Here is an 18099-nt window from a genome sequence, read left to right as displayed (position 1 = left end):
TATTGATATTGTTTGACTGTGTAACAACTCCTGAGTTCCTTGACTTTACCTTGGCTATCTTATCCCGAGGTAAAAATATTTTCTGCAGACTTGATTCCAGTACAGCCCCAAATGAGTCATCCGTTGTGACGGAACTAGAGACAATTTTGCCCAATTTATGAGCCATCCGTGCCTCTGCAGACATGTTATTGTCTGTTGGAGATAGTCCAAGAGCATTTCCTGTGATTGTGCTAGAATTAACAGGTCGTCGAGGTATTGAAAACTTCTTATCCCCTGCTTGCGAAGATAAACTGCCATAACCACCATGATCTTGATAAATACTCTGGGTGCCGTAGCTAACCCAAACGGTAATGCCTGGAACTGAAAATGCTGCTGGAGGATAACGAACCTGAGATAGCACTGATGGGACAGTGCTATAGGAACATGTAGGTAAGCATCCTGAATATCCAGGGATACCATATAATCCCCTGGTTCCATGGCCAAAACTATGTAGCGTTAACGTCTCCATGTGAAACTGTGGGACCCAAATGTATTTGTTCAGCATTTTGAGGTTGAGAATTGGCCGGAATGACCCATTTGGCTTCTGAACCAAAAACAGGTTGGAGTAAAACCAGAGTCCTCGTTGTGCAGGGGGTATGGAATGATTACTCCTGACTGAAGCAATTTCTGAACTGCTTCTTGCAAAGCACTGGCCTTCATCTCTACCCGAGTTGGGCTGGTGCAGAAGAACCTTCGAGGAGGATGTTTTTTGAAGGGAAAAACATAACCTAGAGATACCACTACTTTCACCCAGGCATCTGTTGTAGACTGCTGCCATATCTGTGCAAACGGAAGAAATCCGCCCCCTACCATGGGGTCACCCAGGAAGAGGCCCGCACCATCAGGCTGATGGCTTATTCTCTGGTTTGGATGCTGGCATTTTGGTAGCCCATTGCTTTTTCGCCTTACCAAATTTATTATATTGGGGCTGCTTACGATCACTTTTTCTTTTTGCTTTTCCTTGTGACCCAAAGGGCCGAAAAGCGAGACCCCTACGTTTGGGGTTATATGTGGAAGGAAATGTCACCTTTTTGAAGTCTGCTTCAGACTCCAGAATATCTGTCAATTCTTTACCAAACAGAATACTTCCCGTAAAAGGCAAAGATTCCAGAACCTTCTTAGATTCTGAATTAGCTTTCCATGTACGTAACCAAACTGCTCTGCGAGCAGCTATTGTTGTAGCTGATGCACTGGAGGCGATAGTGCCCATATCTAATGCTGCTTCTTCCAAGACTATTGCAGCCTGTTTTATATGAGCTATATAGGATTCTTGCTCCCTTTAAGGTTCTGAAAGACCGTCTTCCAGTACCTCTATCCAGGCAGCAACTGCTTTTGCCATCCAAGCTGAAGCCATGGCTGGCCTTATGACTACCCCAGACAGAGAAAATATGGTTTTCAGAAAACCATCCACTCTTCTATCCGTGACATCATCCAATGACGATGGCAAAGGCAATATAGAATCGAATGACATGCGTATCTACTTTGGGAGCCATTTTCCATTTGAAACAGTCCCCAGCTGGAAAAGGATAATTGGAATCCCATTTTTTGGGAATTCTATATTTTTTACTGGGTGTAGCCCAAGTCTCCTCCATGATTTCCGTTAGCTGGTCTGACCCTGGAAACTCAGTCTTACCTACTGTGGGCCGCTTAAATACAGGTGCCTTGGCTTTTAACACCGGCTCTGCTGAATCCTCTAAGGATAGAATGGCTTTTATTGCTCCAATTAACTCAGCTATATCCACTGGGCTGAGACCTTCTACTTGTTCTTCGTATGCCGAAGTAGTGTATATAGAGCTTTCATCGTCCGATGAATCATCCTGTGTAACCACCTGTGAAGTTGACGGTTTACTTACACTTGGTTTATCAGCTAGTCTCTTTGGAGAAGCTGGTGAGGGAAATGGTATACCGTAGGTAGGGAGCTGCATGTATGGGTTATTAGTGTACCGCATTCCTGGTAGCGAAGCTGTAGGAATTACCCATTCAGCTATACTGGACAAGGTCTGTGCAAACATCGCCCAAGGTGGATCTATCTGTACCTTACGTTGGACAAGGATCTGCCTTGTAATCTGCTGAAATGCAAAACAATTTGCACATAAACCATCCTGTACCAGATCCTGAGATAATACAGTTTTGCAAGACAAACATGATATGAGTGTTGGTGTTACTGTGAGAGTACACTCGTCACCTTTGCCGCTCTTAGACATGATAAAGCACTTTAACAGTGTACTATACAATTTGTGACTGTAATCACTTTAACCTTCTAAAGTGATATCAAACTGACCCAACCCATGCACCAGCATTGAGGACCAGAAGAAGCAACTGACAAACAAATATAAAGTCAGCAATCACACTAGCAGTCAGTCACATGTTATATATTAGTCATATGAGCACATAATCAACTACAAACACATTGTAAAGTATGTAGAGTACATATTACTGAATTCTGTTTATACATATCTTAGAATATTCAGACGCAATGCGAAGAAAACCACAGTAATGTACATAGACTCATATGCAATAGGCACTTCAACCTAACTATTCATACTGTCAAAGTAGATAGAAATTTAGTGCTGTATAACCCGTACTCAGTAGAGTGGGATACAGGGAGACTCACCTCACTTCCAAGATCGATCAATACGTTAGCGAACGCGGAGTGGATCCAGACGCTACTAGTGTACACTGCCGCTCCGGGAACTCTAAGTGGACACAGACGCACCGGTCATACAGACGCCTGTACTGCAACAGGGTCTCCTCGCGGTAGCGTTTAGTGAACACAGGCGCAGCGGCCTATGCTGCGACCGAGACCCCTTATGGTAGCGTCTGAGATGGAAGTGAGGCAACAGTTCATGGTTCATGGCAGAAACTGGTCATGAACTGGGGGAAGGGGCGACCAGGAGATTGTCTAACTCCCCACCGCTGACATCAACCCTAGGGATCGCAGCCTCATACTAATCATGGTGCCTTATGATCCCTAATGCCTAGCGCTGGAGCACTCGTGGTGGCGGCGCGTCAGCTACTGTTTGGTAGTCTCCTCCCAATACAGTGCGGCTGTGTCCGTATTCCCCGACTACGTGGAACCGATGCCTTACCTTCTCCCCGTGCTCCAGCCTGGTAACGTCTACTGGACCTGCTAGTATATCCGACACATACGCCCGTCGAGACAGCACTGTACACATGTGTAAGCATTGTTGCGACCCGGCGGAGAGTTGTTGGAGCAACTCTTTCCAATATGCGTATAAGACGCGAAGAAAGATCGCTCAAAAACATAGTAAGACTATAAAAATAAAATAAGAAAGCTTAGGGCTGCCAAGAACAGCAGCCCTCTGACCATGGTCTGGCTCCTGCCGCACCAAACAAAAAACTGATTTGCCTGAGCCAGTGGGCGGGGATATATGGACGGGCCCATTGCATCCTGGGAGGACTGACAGCTTGTGATCGTTTGGTGCCAATCTGCTGTCGCTCCATCATATCCCATTGTTATCCTGTGGATAACCTGTGGACCCTGCCGGAGAAATAACGATTATCCAAATCTGTATAAGGAATAGATTAGACTTCATACCATATTTTTACAGGTAGACGTTATGTTGAAGTCTTTGTTTTTATCAACAACCTCAACAGTAAGCTTATCATTATTTTATTGGTATAAGCATTGCTGTTTCTATACAGGGGGATCAGGTCAGGATCCAGTAAATACAAATACGTCCACTAATAACCATAATTTTCACTATGCACACAGCTAACTGCAGCAGAGGTAACACACAAATATTTTACTTAGTGTGTGTATAAGCTAATTGAGTTCCATTAATTAATGGCACAATGGTTTTCAGATGCAGTAGCACAAACTCAGTGTAAGAGGATCCACAAAGAGGTTAGAGCAGAAGTGGCCAAAAGGTAGATCGCGATCTACCGGTAGCTCGCGGAGCATCCGCCGGTAGATCGCGACAGACTTAACAGAAAATAACTGTAAGGAGCCTGCCGCCGCTGCTTTTTGTAACCGTTCCCAGGGATGCAGTGTGAGGGTGCACGTGTGACATAATTACGTCACCCGCGATGTGAGGTGCCTGGGCGCTAGTTGGATCCAGTTTGATCCAGCCGGTGGTGGCAACGACAGAAGCAGCCAGCGGGAGGCCATGCAGCGTGAAAGCGGGAGCAGTGACTGTAGAGAGAGGAAGGACTGAAACTAGGCAGCGTGACAAATTGTCAGGTTAATTATGCAAAGGGGGGTTTCTTCACAAGGGGAGGGACGATCTGCAAAGGGGGGGGGGATCTGCACAGAGCGTGGTGTCTTCACAAAGGTTTTTTTTTTTTGTTATTACACAAGGGGGGATCTGCACAGAGGATTATTGTACAGGGGGCTATTATGCAGGGGACTGGAAGGGGGGTATCTGCAAAGTGGGGGAATTGCAGAGAGGAGGTTATTGTACAGGGGGCTATTATGCAGGGGAGGGGAATCTGCACAAGAGGGGAATCTGCAAAGGGGGGGGGATTCGCAAGGAGGGGGGTTATTTGAGGTAATTTGTAATGCTATTTTTAAATGTGCACATTATTATTGGTGCTGTTATTTGATAGCATCATTATTAATGCTATTTTTAAATGGGAGCAATATTATTGGTGTTATTTGACGCTGGTAGATCACCGGAAAGAAAGTGAACAAAAAGTAGATCCCAGGTCCCAAAAGTCTGGCCACCCCTGGGTTAGAGAAATGGATTTCTGGATAAAATTTGAATTCCTGCACGTAAAGAACGACGCACAATTTTCGTACCAATGGAGATGTTCCACACCAGACGGTGACGTGACGTGACCAGCCCTACTCATCACAATATATTACTTTCAGAACAAATAGCCTTAGCTAATAACTGCTGTTCTTCTCAAAACAAATCTGTGCGTGACTGCAACATAACCCTGACAGAATATGATTTGTTAATAATCAAAATTATCTTTAATAAATATGTACTTTGAACCAGTATACAGGAAAGTACAGCATGAGGAATTCGTAGGATGCTCCATCTAAAATGATTAAAATAAACCAACCCTTAAGCATGAGACACCACTTTTATTTAAATACAAACAGATTGGGGCGTCTAATCAGATTGCCCACAGATGTGATCACAATGCAATGATACAATAATGTATGTGGCCAGTATAAGTCTACTGAAAAACACAGGCTGCTTGAGATCCCTTTATGAATCCTAAGAGTTTTAAGAACTGTCACGTTACGTGAATTTTTATACAAGTCAATCTTTTAGATGCTGGTTTGTATTAGGACTAGTGGGTGGTCATAAATAATTAAAATATATATATAGGGCGAGAGGTTAACAATAGAGCTGGTTACCAGGCGGACTTCAACACATTACTTTTCAATTCTCACTGGTAATATATGGGCAAGGATCACACGGTTTATGAATCACTTCAGCCAGCGAGCTTAAGAAAAGCAACTTCATTTTACTGTTATGCTCCCCAAGGAGGCTGTGGCTGCCATTTTGATGAACAGCACAAAAAAAAAAAGCAAAAAAGCTAATTATCTCTAACATGCATACAGTACTGCATACAACAATCAATCAACTTTCAACGCAACTAAACAAAAATAGACAGAATACAAGTTAAAAATAGAGATGAGCGGATTCGGTTTTACTCGGTTTTACTCGGTTCTCAAAACCGAATCTTATTGGCTATCCAAAACACGTGACATCCGTGAGCCAATTAGATGCCGTTTTGAGAACCGAGTAAAACCGAGTAAAACCGAACCCGCTCATCTCTAGTTAAAAACAGAATGGTTTAAATTATACCAAAACATGAAAAAGTTTGCACTGTATCTATTTAATATTAATACAGAATTAACAAGCTTTACCTATAGCTACGCGTTGGGGGGCATGGTTTTTTAAAGAGGTAGGGTTTTATCAATGCTCAGAACCACATACTAAAAACAGATGACACCACAGATAAGTTTGTTTAGTCGATAGTTAATACGTCAACATGACCATGCTGATGCCGGGATCCTGAGGTGGACAGAAGACATTTGCGCCCAAACCAGGATTTTAGTAGAGTTTATCCGCTTTCCGTGGCTAAACCCAGTTCTTTTGGGCACGTGTAAAGCAATGGGGCCCTATCGGATAACAACTGAATTGCTCCGACAGGCGTCCGTTAGTTAAGATGCCGGTAAAACAATTGACTCCCCTCCCCATAATAGCCACATGGTTAAAATGCTCCAAGTAGCATTAGAACTGTGGCTGGATTTTGGCTACAGCATCTTCATGTTGACATAGTGTCCATATACCTTGCATAACACAATTATGATCCACATCATTATACAGTACCAAACAAATCAAATATATATCTCATATCATAAAGGTACAGTATATCACAAGTCTACAACAGTTATGTGGAAAAAAAAATCACAAGCTTCCCCAGGAGAAATTAACCTAACGTGTTTTCAGTCCTACGCCAACAGAACAGCAGAAGGAACAATATTTATGAGCAATAGATTTCACGAAACACAAATTTACAAATACAATGAGATATGGCCATGCCAGTGGTTCCCAAAGTTTTTTTTTGAATCAAGGCACCCTTGAGTATCAGAATGTTTTCACGGCAGCCCTAGGCCAAAAGTTTCTTATACCACTTTCAGACAGAAATGCCAAAGTCCCAGATTTTACATGGCATTTTAATGCCAGGTCGTTTAGCTGGTCCCTGTCTGACCCCCTTTTCACACAGACAAGCAAATTACCGGGTCAAGAATATACACCCGGGAATTTGCGGATCAACACAGGTATTTCGTCTGTGTGAAGGGGTCAACCCGGGTTGACCCTTTTACACAGAAAAAGGACCCGTGTTAATCTTCAAATTACCGGGTGGAACTTCTTCACCTGGTAATTTAACATTCTGTGTGAAAGGGGTATGATTGAGAAATTCAGAAAGAAATATTAAATTAAGTAAATTGTGTTTTTAGGTCATCCTTAGGTTGAATTGTGTGGTGAGGGACAAGATTTGCTTCTATTTGTAAACATATTTTATGATTGCCTTACAAATGGAAGCAAATCTCAGTACTGGTTTTGTCCATTACATTAACGATAAATAATTTTAATTGGACCCGGACCACCAATCTAAGGCACCCCTGCAAGTGCCCTGAGGCCCTATGCACACAGTTTAAGAAACACTGGGCCACGTTATGGAATGGTAACTTAAAAAACAGAATTCCTAAGTATACAGTCCAAATCAAGTAAAAGATCATCCAAATTCTGTAAAAAACAAAAACAAAAAAACCTGCCTGTTCTGCAAAATTCAATTTGTGGTAAATAATGTATGTCAACAAAAATTTTAAATCTACTTTGAATATGTTTATATGTTGGTGGAACAAAAAAATTGAGTAAATGTGAGCTGACAGCCATGCTGAAGGCAAGGGATGGATGAAACCCTGAAATACGTTTTACCTGCAAAAACAGAAAATGATCTGTAAAACATAACACATTCACAATCTCCTCACAAGCAATTATGTACCACAAGACTACACAGAGGTAAAAAAACAGTGGCAAAACACCATCACTATATGTACAGTATGGGGTGTAACGCCAACCCATTATGTTCAAACAAACCAATAAAAAATTGTGAAACATCAATCTTTTTACTTGGACATTGCTATAACTAAAAAAGGACTAAATACTCATAGCATTTTGAATCGCACAATAAAAATCTCAAAGGCATCAAACGTTTGGCGTTCAACACCTTCAAAAAGTATTAAGAAGGGAGCTATGTGGCCTCCATTTTGAGACTCAAAGTCAAATATATATGATTATTTTTTTAATCTCAAACAATTACCAAGGCATAACAAAAACATGAAAGAAATCCAATTCCCCTATTTTTCGAACATTAAAACTACAATTTATATCCAATCAGAGTCCCCCAAATACTTTGACAACTAAGTTAAAACTAGCAATTCATCTTAATCCATTTTTTTGTCTTTTACGTAAAATGATCTTCCTGTCTAAATACAAATATTAACTAATACTTTGAGGGCAATTCAATTGTTTTTCAGGCGCCCGGAACTAGATGGTACTCAACGGCATAAATTCAATTATTCTGCCGCTTGGATGCAATCACCGCTGGTGCAGACCTTCTGCCCACCACCTCCTGAGGTGGCACGCAGAAAAAGTGCAAAAAGTGCCACGTTTGGGCGTCCAAACAGGAATTTTCGCATGCGGACACTGCTTAAGTCGGGTTAACCAGCTTTGGGGGGTATTTAATTAGCTCCAGCAATTTTAGAGCTATCGAATTTACCATCCTATCCTCCGTATTCAATTGTGGGCTGTTTTCAGCCATTTTTTTTAAGGCATTTTCGACAATGCCCTTTCACTTTTTTTTTTAATTGAAAAAGGCACTGGCGAAAAATGCCTCAAAATTGGTGAAAACGGGCCATGTTTTGGCCGGCGCAGGTGCGAAAACACGTGGATTCGACGATCCACATGCTTTTCGCTCCTGCCAAATGTTTCACCTAGGCGAAAATAACCGGTCCTGCTAATACATAGGACAAATCCCCATTTGTCCTAAAAAAAAATAGCGAAAAGTGCAGTTTTTTAGCCTTGGCGAAAAAACGGCCCTAATTGAATACCCCCCTTTGTCTGTTTAATCCTAATGCTTTCAGGTGCTTAAATTGCTCTGATTGGCGCTCTATACTTTGGGCACCCCCAAAAAAATTTGAATAGCCCCATTTTACTTATTTTCAGCATCATCAATCTGGGGGTCAATCAATGTCAAATGGTCTAATTTTTGAATCTTCTGGTTGCTAGACAGTTATTAAAAAATTCCGTTTAGAAATGGCAGCCATCTTTAAGTTATGGAAAAATAAGATTTTACTTACCGGTAAATCTATTTCTCGTAGTCCGTAGTGGATGCTGGGGACTCCGTAAGGACCATGGGGAATAGACGGGCTCCGCAGGAGACAGGGCATTTTAAGAAAGAATTAGGACTACTGGTGTGCACTGGCTCCTCCCTCTATGCCCCTCCTCCAGACCTCAGTTAAGGAAACTGTGCCTGGAAGAGCTGACAGTACAAGGAAAGGATTTTGGAATCCAGGGCAAGACTCATACCAGCCACACCAATCACACCGTATAACTCGTGATAAACTTACCCAGTTAACAGTATGAACAACAACAGAGCATCAGACAAACCTGATGCAACCATAACATAACCCTTATTTAAGCAATAACTATATACAAGTATTGCAGAAGAAGTCCGCACTAGGAACGGGCGCCCAGCATCCACTACGTACTACGAGAAATAGATTTACCGGTAAGTAAAATCTTATTTTCTCTAACGTCCTAGTGGATGCCGGGGACTCCGTAAGGACCATGGGGATTATACCAAAGCACCCAAACGGGCGGGAGAGTGCGGATGACTCTGCAGCACCGAATGAGCAAACTCAAGGTCCTCCTCAGCCAGGGTATCAAACTTGTAGAACTTTGCAAAGGTGTTTGAACCCGACCAAGTAGCTGCTCCGCAAAGCTGTAATGCCGAGACCCCTCGGGCAGCCGCCCAAGAAGAGCCCACCTTCCTTGTGGAATGGGCTTTTACTGATTTTGGATGCAGCAATCCAGCCGCAGAATGAGCCTGCTGAATCGTGTTACAGATCCAGCGAGCAATAGTTTGCTTTGAAGCAGGAGCACCCAGCTTGTTGGATGCATACAGGGTAAATAGCGAGTCAGTTTTCCTGACTCTAGCCGTTCTGGCTACATAAATCTTCAAAGCCCTGACTACATCTAGTAACTTGGAATCCTTCAAGTCACGAGTAGCCGCAGGCACCACAATAGGTTGGTTCAAATGAAAGGATGACACCACCTTCGGCAGAAATTGCGGACGAGTCCGTAACTCTGCCCTGTCCATATGGAAAACCAGATAGGGGCTTTTACATGACAAAGCCGCCAATTCAGACACATGCCTAGCCGAAGCTAAGGCCAATAGCATGACCACTTTCCACGTGAGATATTTTAACTCCACGGTCTTAAGTGGCTCAAACCAGTGAGATTTCAGGAAACTCAACACCACGTTAAGATCCCAAGGTGCCACTGGTGGCACAAAATGGGGCTGAATATGCAGCACTCCCTTTACAAACGTCTGAACTTCAGGAAGAGAAGCCAGTTCCTTTTGAAAGAAAATGGATAGGCCGAAATCTGGACCTTAATGGACCCTAATTTTAAGCCCATAGTCACTCCCGCCTGTAGGAAGTGAAGGAAACGGCCCAGTTGGAATTCCTCTGTAGGGGCCTTCCTAGCCTCACACCAAGCAACATATTTTCGCCATATACGGTGATAATGTTTTGCTGTCACGTCCTTCCTAGCCTTTATCAGCGTAGGAATAACCTCATCCGGAATGCCTTTTTCCGCTAGGATCCGGCGTTCACCGCCATGCCGTCAAACGCAGCCGCGGTAAGTCTTGGAACAGACAGGGCCCCTGTTGCAACAGATCCTGTCTGAGAGGCAGAGGCCATGGGTCCTCTGTGAGCATTTCTAGCAGTTCCGGATACCAAGCCCTTCTTGGCCAATCCGGAACAATGAGTATTGTTCTCACTCCTCTTTCTTACGATTCTCAGCACCTTGTGTATGAGAGGAAGAGGAGGAAACACATAAACCGACTGGAACACCCACGGTGTCACTAGTGCGTCCACAGCTATCGCCTGAGGGTCTCTTGACCTGGCGCAATACCTTTGTAGCTTTTTGTTGAGGCGGGATGCCATCATGTCCACCTGTGGCAGTTCCAACGATTTGTAATCTGTGTGAAGACTTCTTGATGAAGTCCCCCCTCTCCCGGGTGGAGGTCGTGCCTGCTGAGGAAGTCTGCTTCCCAGATGTCCACTCCCGGAATGAACAGTGCTGACAGTGCTTGCACGTGATTCTCCGCCCAGCGAAGAATTCTGGTGGCTTCTGCCATTGCCACCCTGCTTCTTGTGCCGCCCTGGCGGTTTACATGAGCCACTGCGGTGATGTTGTCTGACTGAATCAGCACCGGTTGGTTGCGAAGCAGAGGCTCCGCTTGACTCAGGGCGTTGTATATGGCCCTTAGTTCCAGGATATTGATGTGCAGACAAGTCTCTTGACTTGACCACAGCCCCTGGAAGTTTCTTCCGTGAGTGACTGCCCCCCACCCTCGGAGGCTTGCATCCGTGGTCACCAGGACCCAGTCCTGTATGCCGAACCTGCGGCCCTCGAGAAGGTGAGCACTTTGCAGCCACCACAGAAGAGACACCCTGGCCCTGGGGGATAGGGTGATCAGCCGATGCATCTGAAGATGCGATCCGGACCACTTGTCCAACAGATCCCACTGAAAGGTCCTCGCATGGAACCTGCCGAAGGGAATGGCTTCGTATGATGCCACCATCTTTCCCAGGACTCGCGTGCATAGATGCACCGACACCGGTTTTGGTTTTATGAGGTCTCTGACTAGAGTCACGAGCTCTTGGGCCTTCTCCTCCGGGAGAAACACCTTCTTCTGGTCTGTGTCCAGAATCATGCCCAGGAAGGGCAGACTCGTCGTAGGAATCAGCTGCGACTTTGGAATATTCAGAATCCAGCCGTGCTGTTGTAACACCTCCCGAGAGTGTGCTACGCTGATCAGCAACTGCTCTCTGGACCTCGCCTTTATGAGGAGATCGTCCAAGTATGGGATAATTGTTACTCCTTGCTTTCGCAGAAGCACCATCATTTCTGCCATTACCTTGGTAAATATTCTCGGTGCTGTGGACAGACCAAACGGCAACGTCTGGAATTGGTAATGGCAGTCCTGTACCACAAATCTGAGGTACTCCTGATGAGGTGGATAAATGGGGACATGCAGGTAAGCATCCTTTATGTCCAGAGACACCATAAAATCCCCCCCTTCCAGTCTTGCAATGACCGCCCTTAGCGATTCCATCTTGAACTTGAACCTTTTCAGGTAAATGTTCAGGGATTTTAAATTCAATATGGGTCTGACCGAACCGTCCGGTTTCGGAACCACAACCATTGTGGAATAGTAACCCCTTCCCTGTTGAGGGAGGGGAACCTTTACCACCACCTGCTGGAGATATAATTTGTGAATTGCCGCTAACACTACTTCCCTTTCTATGGGGGAAGCTGGCAGGGCCGATTTGAGGTAACGGTGATGGGGCATCACTTCGAATTCCAGCTTGTATCCCTGAGACACAATCTGTATAGCCCAGGGATCCACCCGTGAGCGAACCCACTGGTGGCTGAAATTTCGGAGACGCGCCCCCACCGCTCCTGGCTCCACCTGTGGAGCCCCAGCGTCATGCGGTGGATTTAGTGGAAGTCGGGGAGGACTTCTGTTCCTGGGAACTAGCTGTATTGTGCAGCTTCTTTCCTCTACCCCTGCCTCTGGCAAGAAAGGACGCACCTCTGACTTTCTTGCCTCTTTGTGATCGAAAGGACTGCATTTGGTAATACGGTGCTTTCTTAGGTTGTGAGGGAATATATAGCAAAAAAATTTACTACCCAGCCGTAGCTGTGGAAACTAGGTCCGAGAGACCGTCCCCAAACAATTCCTCACCCTTATAAGGTAAAACCTCCATGTGCTTTTTTTGAGTCGGCATCACCTGTCCATTGCCGAGTCCACAGGACCCTTCTGGCAGAAGCTGACATTGCATTTATTCTAGAGCCCAGTAGGCAAATGTCTCTCTGGGCATCCCTCATGTATAGGACAGCGTCTTTTATATGCCCCAGGGTCAGCAATATAGTATCCTTGTCCAAGGCATCAAGCTCCTCAGACAGAGTATCTGTCCATGCTGCTACAGCACTACACATCCAGGCCGACGCAATTGCCGGCCTTAGTAGGGTACCTGAATGTGTATAAACGGACTTAAGGGTACCTTCCTGCTTTCTATCCGCAGGATCTTTTAGGGAGGCCGTATCCTGTGACGGCAGGGCTACCTTCTTAGATAAGCGTGTCAAAGCTTTGTCTACCGTAGGGGAGTATTCCCAGCGTAACCTGTCCGTTGGCTGGAAAGGATACGCCATAAGTAACCGTTTGGAAATCTGCATTTTCCTATCAGGAGAATCCCAAGCTTTTTCACATAACTCATTTAACTCATGTGAAGGGGGAAAAGTCACTTCTTGCCTTTTCTCCCCAAACATATAAACCCTCTTGGCAGGGACAGGGTTTTCCTCTGAGATGTGCAATACATCCTTCATTGCTATAATCATGTAGCGGATGGCTTTAGCCATTTTAGGCTGCAACTTTGCATCATCGCCATCGACACTGGAGTCAGAATCCGTGTCGATATCCGTGTCAACAATTTGGAATAGTGGGCGCTTCTGAGACCCTGACGGTCTCTGCGCTGTAGGATCAGGCATGGGTTGGGACCCTGACTGTCCCAAGGCATCAGCTTTATCCAACCTTTTATGCAAGGAGTTTACATTATCATTTAACACCTTCCACATATCCATCCAATCAGGTGTCGGCGCCGTCGGCGGAGACACCACATTCATCTGCACCTGCTCTGCTTCCACATAGCCTTCCTCGTCAAACATGTCGACACAAGCGTACCGACACACCACACACACAGGGGATGCTCTATTTGAGGACAGAACCCCCACAAGGCCTTTTGGAGAGACAGAGAGTGAGTATGCCAGCACACACCCCAGCGCTATATGACCCATGAATTACACAGTAACTTAGTGTTTACCCAGTAGCTGCTGTATATACTGATATTGCGCTAAATTTATGTGCCCCCCCTCTCTTTTTACCCTCTTTCTACCGTGAATCTGCAGGGGAGAGCCTGGGGAGCTTCCTCTCAGCGGAGCTGTGGAGAGAAAATGGCGCTGGTGAGTGCTGAGGAAGAAGCGCCGCCCCCTCAGCGGCGGGCTTCTGTCCCGTGATTTTGTGTAAAATAATGGCGGGGGCTCTTGCATATATACAGTGCCCAACTGTATATATGCCCTTTTATGCCAAGAGGTACTTAATTGCTGCCCAGGGCGCCCCCCCCCCCCTGCGCCCTGCACCCTACAGTGACCGGAGTGTGTGGGTTTGATGTGGGAGCAATGGCGCACAGCTGCAGTGCTGTTCGCTACCTCATATGAAGACTGGAGTCTTCTGCCACCGCTTTTGACGTCTTCTTGCTTCACACGCCGGTTTCTGGCTCTGCGAGGGGGACGGTGGCGCGGCTCCGGGATCGGACGGCCAAGGGTGCGTTCCTGTGTTTGATCCCTCTGGAGCTAATGGTGTCCAGTAGCCTAAGAAGCATGACCTATCCGCAGTTAGTAGGTCTGCTTCTCTCCCCTCAGCCCCACGTAGCAGAGAGCTGGTTGCCAGCAGATCTCTCTGAAAATAAAAAATCCTAACAAAATACTTTCTTATTAGCAAGCTCAGGAGAGCTCACTAAAGTGCACCCAGCTCGGCCGGGCACAGATTCTAACTGAGGTCTGGAGGAGGGGCATAGAGGGAGGAGCCAGTGCACACCAGTAGTCCTAATTCTTTCTTAAAGTGCCCTGTCTCCTGCGGAGCCCGTCTATTCCCCATGGTCCTTACGGAGTCCCCAGCATCCACTAGGACGTTAGAGAAACATTGGTTTTCATGTTTACGCGCAAATGCAAATATCTAAAGGAGTAGGAGGTGGTAGAATTCTGGGACAAAAAACAAATATACAGATTACCTTATATCACTTCCAATTGACTAAAAATGGGAGCTCAAGCAAAACAAAATATTTCTGAAATAATGACTTTCCAGGGTGCCACTATCTCAGAAAGGAGGTACCTATAGATTAGTAACTTCTTGCAAAAAAATTAAAAAATTAAAGCTGTAGTCTGATTTCAGTGTCCAAATTTTTATTTAATTTTAATGAGCGGAATGATGGGTACACACACTTATAGATATATCTGCATATCAATTGATCCACCTGTATATATATTTGCAGATCGGTCAATGAGTTGTGCATACACACTCCCGATCTGTCGCGAGTGATGTCACAACTAGGCGGGCATTTACATGTGCCCACTCAGTTGCGCTGTCAATCACCGCCGGCTTGTGTACACAGCACAATGCACCAATATATCTGTAGATATATTGCTCATCGGCTGTGCTGGAAGGCCGACGCAACATGTCTATGAACAACGTTGTTCATAGACCTATCACTTTTACACCCTGGCCAATGGACTAGCAATAGGTCGGCTGTCCAATTGAGCGCTCAATATATATCGGCTAGTGTGTACCTGTACCCAGCATTAGCTCAAGTTTAAAAAGAAAAGATTATATATTTTTTTCACAATTTTAGGTAATGAATATACCTGCTTGGCAACATAGAGGAACATTTTTTTTGGCTCCATGCGAGAACTATAGCAGGGTTATTCAACTCGCACCCCGCAAGCCAATGCAAATTGGCCTGCAACCCCATACACTAATAGCGGTGACATGCAGTAGGTAATAAGAATCAGGCTGTTCTTGTTGACTTTCACGTGAAACAGCAAGTCAATAAGAATCAGGTAAGGGGGGAATTTAATTAGCCACGATAATTTACCAGGTGTGAAAAAGAATGGTAGCCTCCGGCTTTCACACCCAGGGTTATTCAATTAGAGCCCCTTTTATTTGCCCAGTAAATTAAGTGTCAACTGGTGTTAACCCATAGAATCAGGGATACATTTTTGGACCTATATGTGAACATGGCAGTTGCACCTGAAAACAGGCTATTTATTGTGGATTTCTTTTCTAGCCTCCTGAGACGGGTGTGGTATACAAGATCTACAATGTCTAGGTCAACCCCATATTGTCGACATGGTAATGGTCGACACTTGCCGCGCTTCAGGCACGGTGTCTTGCTCCTCTCGACACAAGGTTACTAAAGGATACGAATTGTGACAAGGATAGTCAAGGATGGAAAAAGTTTAAAAACATGAACCCCCCCACAAAAGAAGTGTGTCAACCCTTTGTCCATATCAACTTTTCATAGGTCGACCTAATGCAAGTCAACCATAAAGGGTCAACCTATCTACCTATAGTCCGGATCCCTGCTTAGACTCGAAAAAAGTAAATAGAGCTGTTACCTGCAGCTTGTTGGTTGCCTTAGGGCAGGCATGGCCAACCTGTGGCTCTCCAGCTGTTGTGAAACTACAATTCCAAGCATGCTTTGCCACAGTTTTGCTATTAGGGAATACTAAAACTGTGGAAGAGCATGCTGGGATGTGTAGTTTCACAACAGCTGGAGAGCCACAGGTTGGCCAGGCCTGCCTTAGGGGATAACTGAATAGCCCCACTGCTTCAATTAGCCCATGGTAAAGTACCATGGCCAATTTAATTACCCCTTATTGGCTGAGGTGGTCACATGTAACAACTTCTTCTGCACAGTGCGAGCATTACTAGTGTTCATGCTAAGCATGTGGGCATTAAAAACTTACAATGCATGACAAGTTACAATGAATTCTAGCTTAATGGACACAGTCATGAGGCAGGTAAAGGTACACATTTGACATCATCCTAATGTCAATGAAAAGTGTGAACAAGGGGCACTACTACTGCATGGCAGCATGTGAACATGGGGCAATATTGCGTGGCATGTTAACACGGGGCACTACTTTGTGGTAGCATGTGAACACGGGGCACTACTTCGTGGCAGCATGTGAACACGGGGCACTACTGCGTGGCATGTGAATTGGTAATCGTGTGTAGCATAATGTGAAAAAGGTGCTCTGCTGTGTGTGGCATAATGCGAAGAATGTGCACTATTGTGTGACAATGAAAACAAGGGGCACTAGCGACAGTAGCTGCTGTGCATGAGGACATATGTATGACGAGCTGGTGAGCATGGGGACAAGTGACATATGCTGATGCCCTACAGGGCAGGAGTCTGATGGCATATAAAACTGCATGTGTAATACACAGTATATTTTAAACTTTACTTGTGTTCTTATAATAAAACTCAAAATGTTCAGCCCTCTAAATCTCCTGAACTTTACAAGGTGGCCCACTCAAAATCTTAGTTGAATAGCCCTGGTCTATAGGGTAATAAGCTATTCTAACAACTTGAGCAACCTACTCTCACATCAGGGTTCTTTTAAGTAAAACATGTACCAATGTGCTGCTATCGGCATCCCCAGGCAGACACACATTAAACAGATCATACAACAAATGTGCAAGTTACCAATCCTGTGCGGTACAGGAAAATGGTGTACAGCTGCATACCAAGGAGAGAAAAATCACCACAATGAATTTGCTATACTTGTTTGTACGCAGGATGTTCATAATATGAAACAATATGTATTTATTTCTCATATCTATTAAACCACATACCGTAGTAGTAGTTGTTACATGTCTGCAGAAATGTAAACGACTGCATTTTTTCTATTGGATTGATGGTTATAAAACAACTATATAGTTATAAAAAAAAAGGTTCAGGAGACTTTAAGAAAAATGTACATGTACTTTAAAATTACCCATACCTTAATATCTACATATATAAAAAAAAATAGACCCAACTGACCAAAGTCAAACTTCTATTGAAAGTATTAATGGGCTTTAAGAATGAGGTGTTTGGGAGCCCATTTAGCCCTTAGGGTCCGCAAACAAAAATCAGCGAATGCGGAAATACCGTAAGTGCGGCATGTAGTAGCACTTACTTGCTCAGACAAAAATTAGTTTGTTGGAACAATTTAATGGAGTTGACCCCTAAATATTTGTATTGTAATTTCCGACGTGATGCTTGTGGCTGAAGCACAAGAACAGAAACTGACAGATTCACTACTGATTCCAACAATAATACTTTTAAGGAGGTATTTATCAAAAGCTCAGAGAGAGTTAAAATTGAGAGCGATAAAGTACCAATCAGCTCCTGTTATTTTTCAAACACAGCCTGTAAAATGTAAGGCAGAAGCTGACTGGCTAGTACTTTATCTCTCTCCGAGCTTTAATACATACTCCCCTAATTAGTTTATCATTTACAAGTGCAATGTGTAGCTTAAAGCTATAACTGCAGAAAACGAAATAAAGCAATTGAAAAACGTCAATCCCGTTGACAATCATGTTAAAAGTGCAAGTCCAAGAGCAATGCTCAATTATCAATGTCAAATCTAACGTCAATATAAAATATTGCAT

The 18099-nt window shown here is 44.4% G+C and overlaps 1 protein-coding gene across 9 annotated transcripts in view; it reads right to left on the bottom strand.

Annotated features, from left to right (window-relative positions):
• The window catches only part of BIRC6 (baculoviral IAP repeat containing 6), a 771630-nt gene that overhangs the window by 140480 nt on the left and 613051 nt on the right, over positions 1-18099 (bottom strand). The window lies entirely within an intron of this gene.

Source organism: Pseudophryne corroboree, chromosome 4, assembly GCF_028390025.1.
Source record: "Pseudophryne corroboree isolate aPseCor3 chromosome 4, aPseCor3.hap2, whole genome shotgun sequence".
NCBI lineage: Eukaryota > Metazoa > Chordata > Amphibia > Anura > Myobatrachidae > Pseudophryne > Pseudophryne corroboree.
Note: the sequence above shows the minus strand (reverse complement) of the source record. Positions and strands in the feature narration are given on the sequence as shown.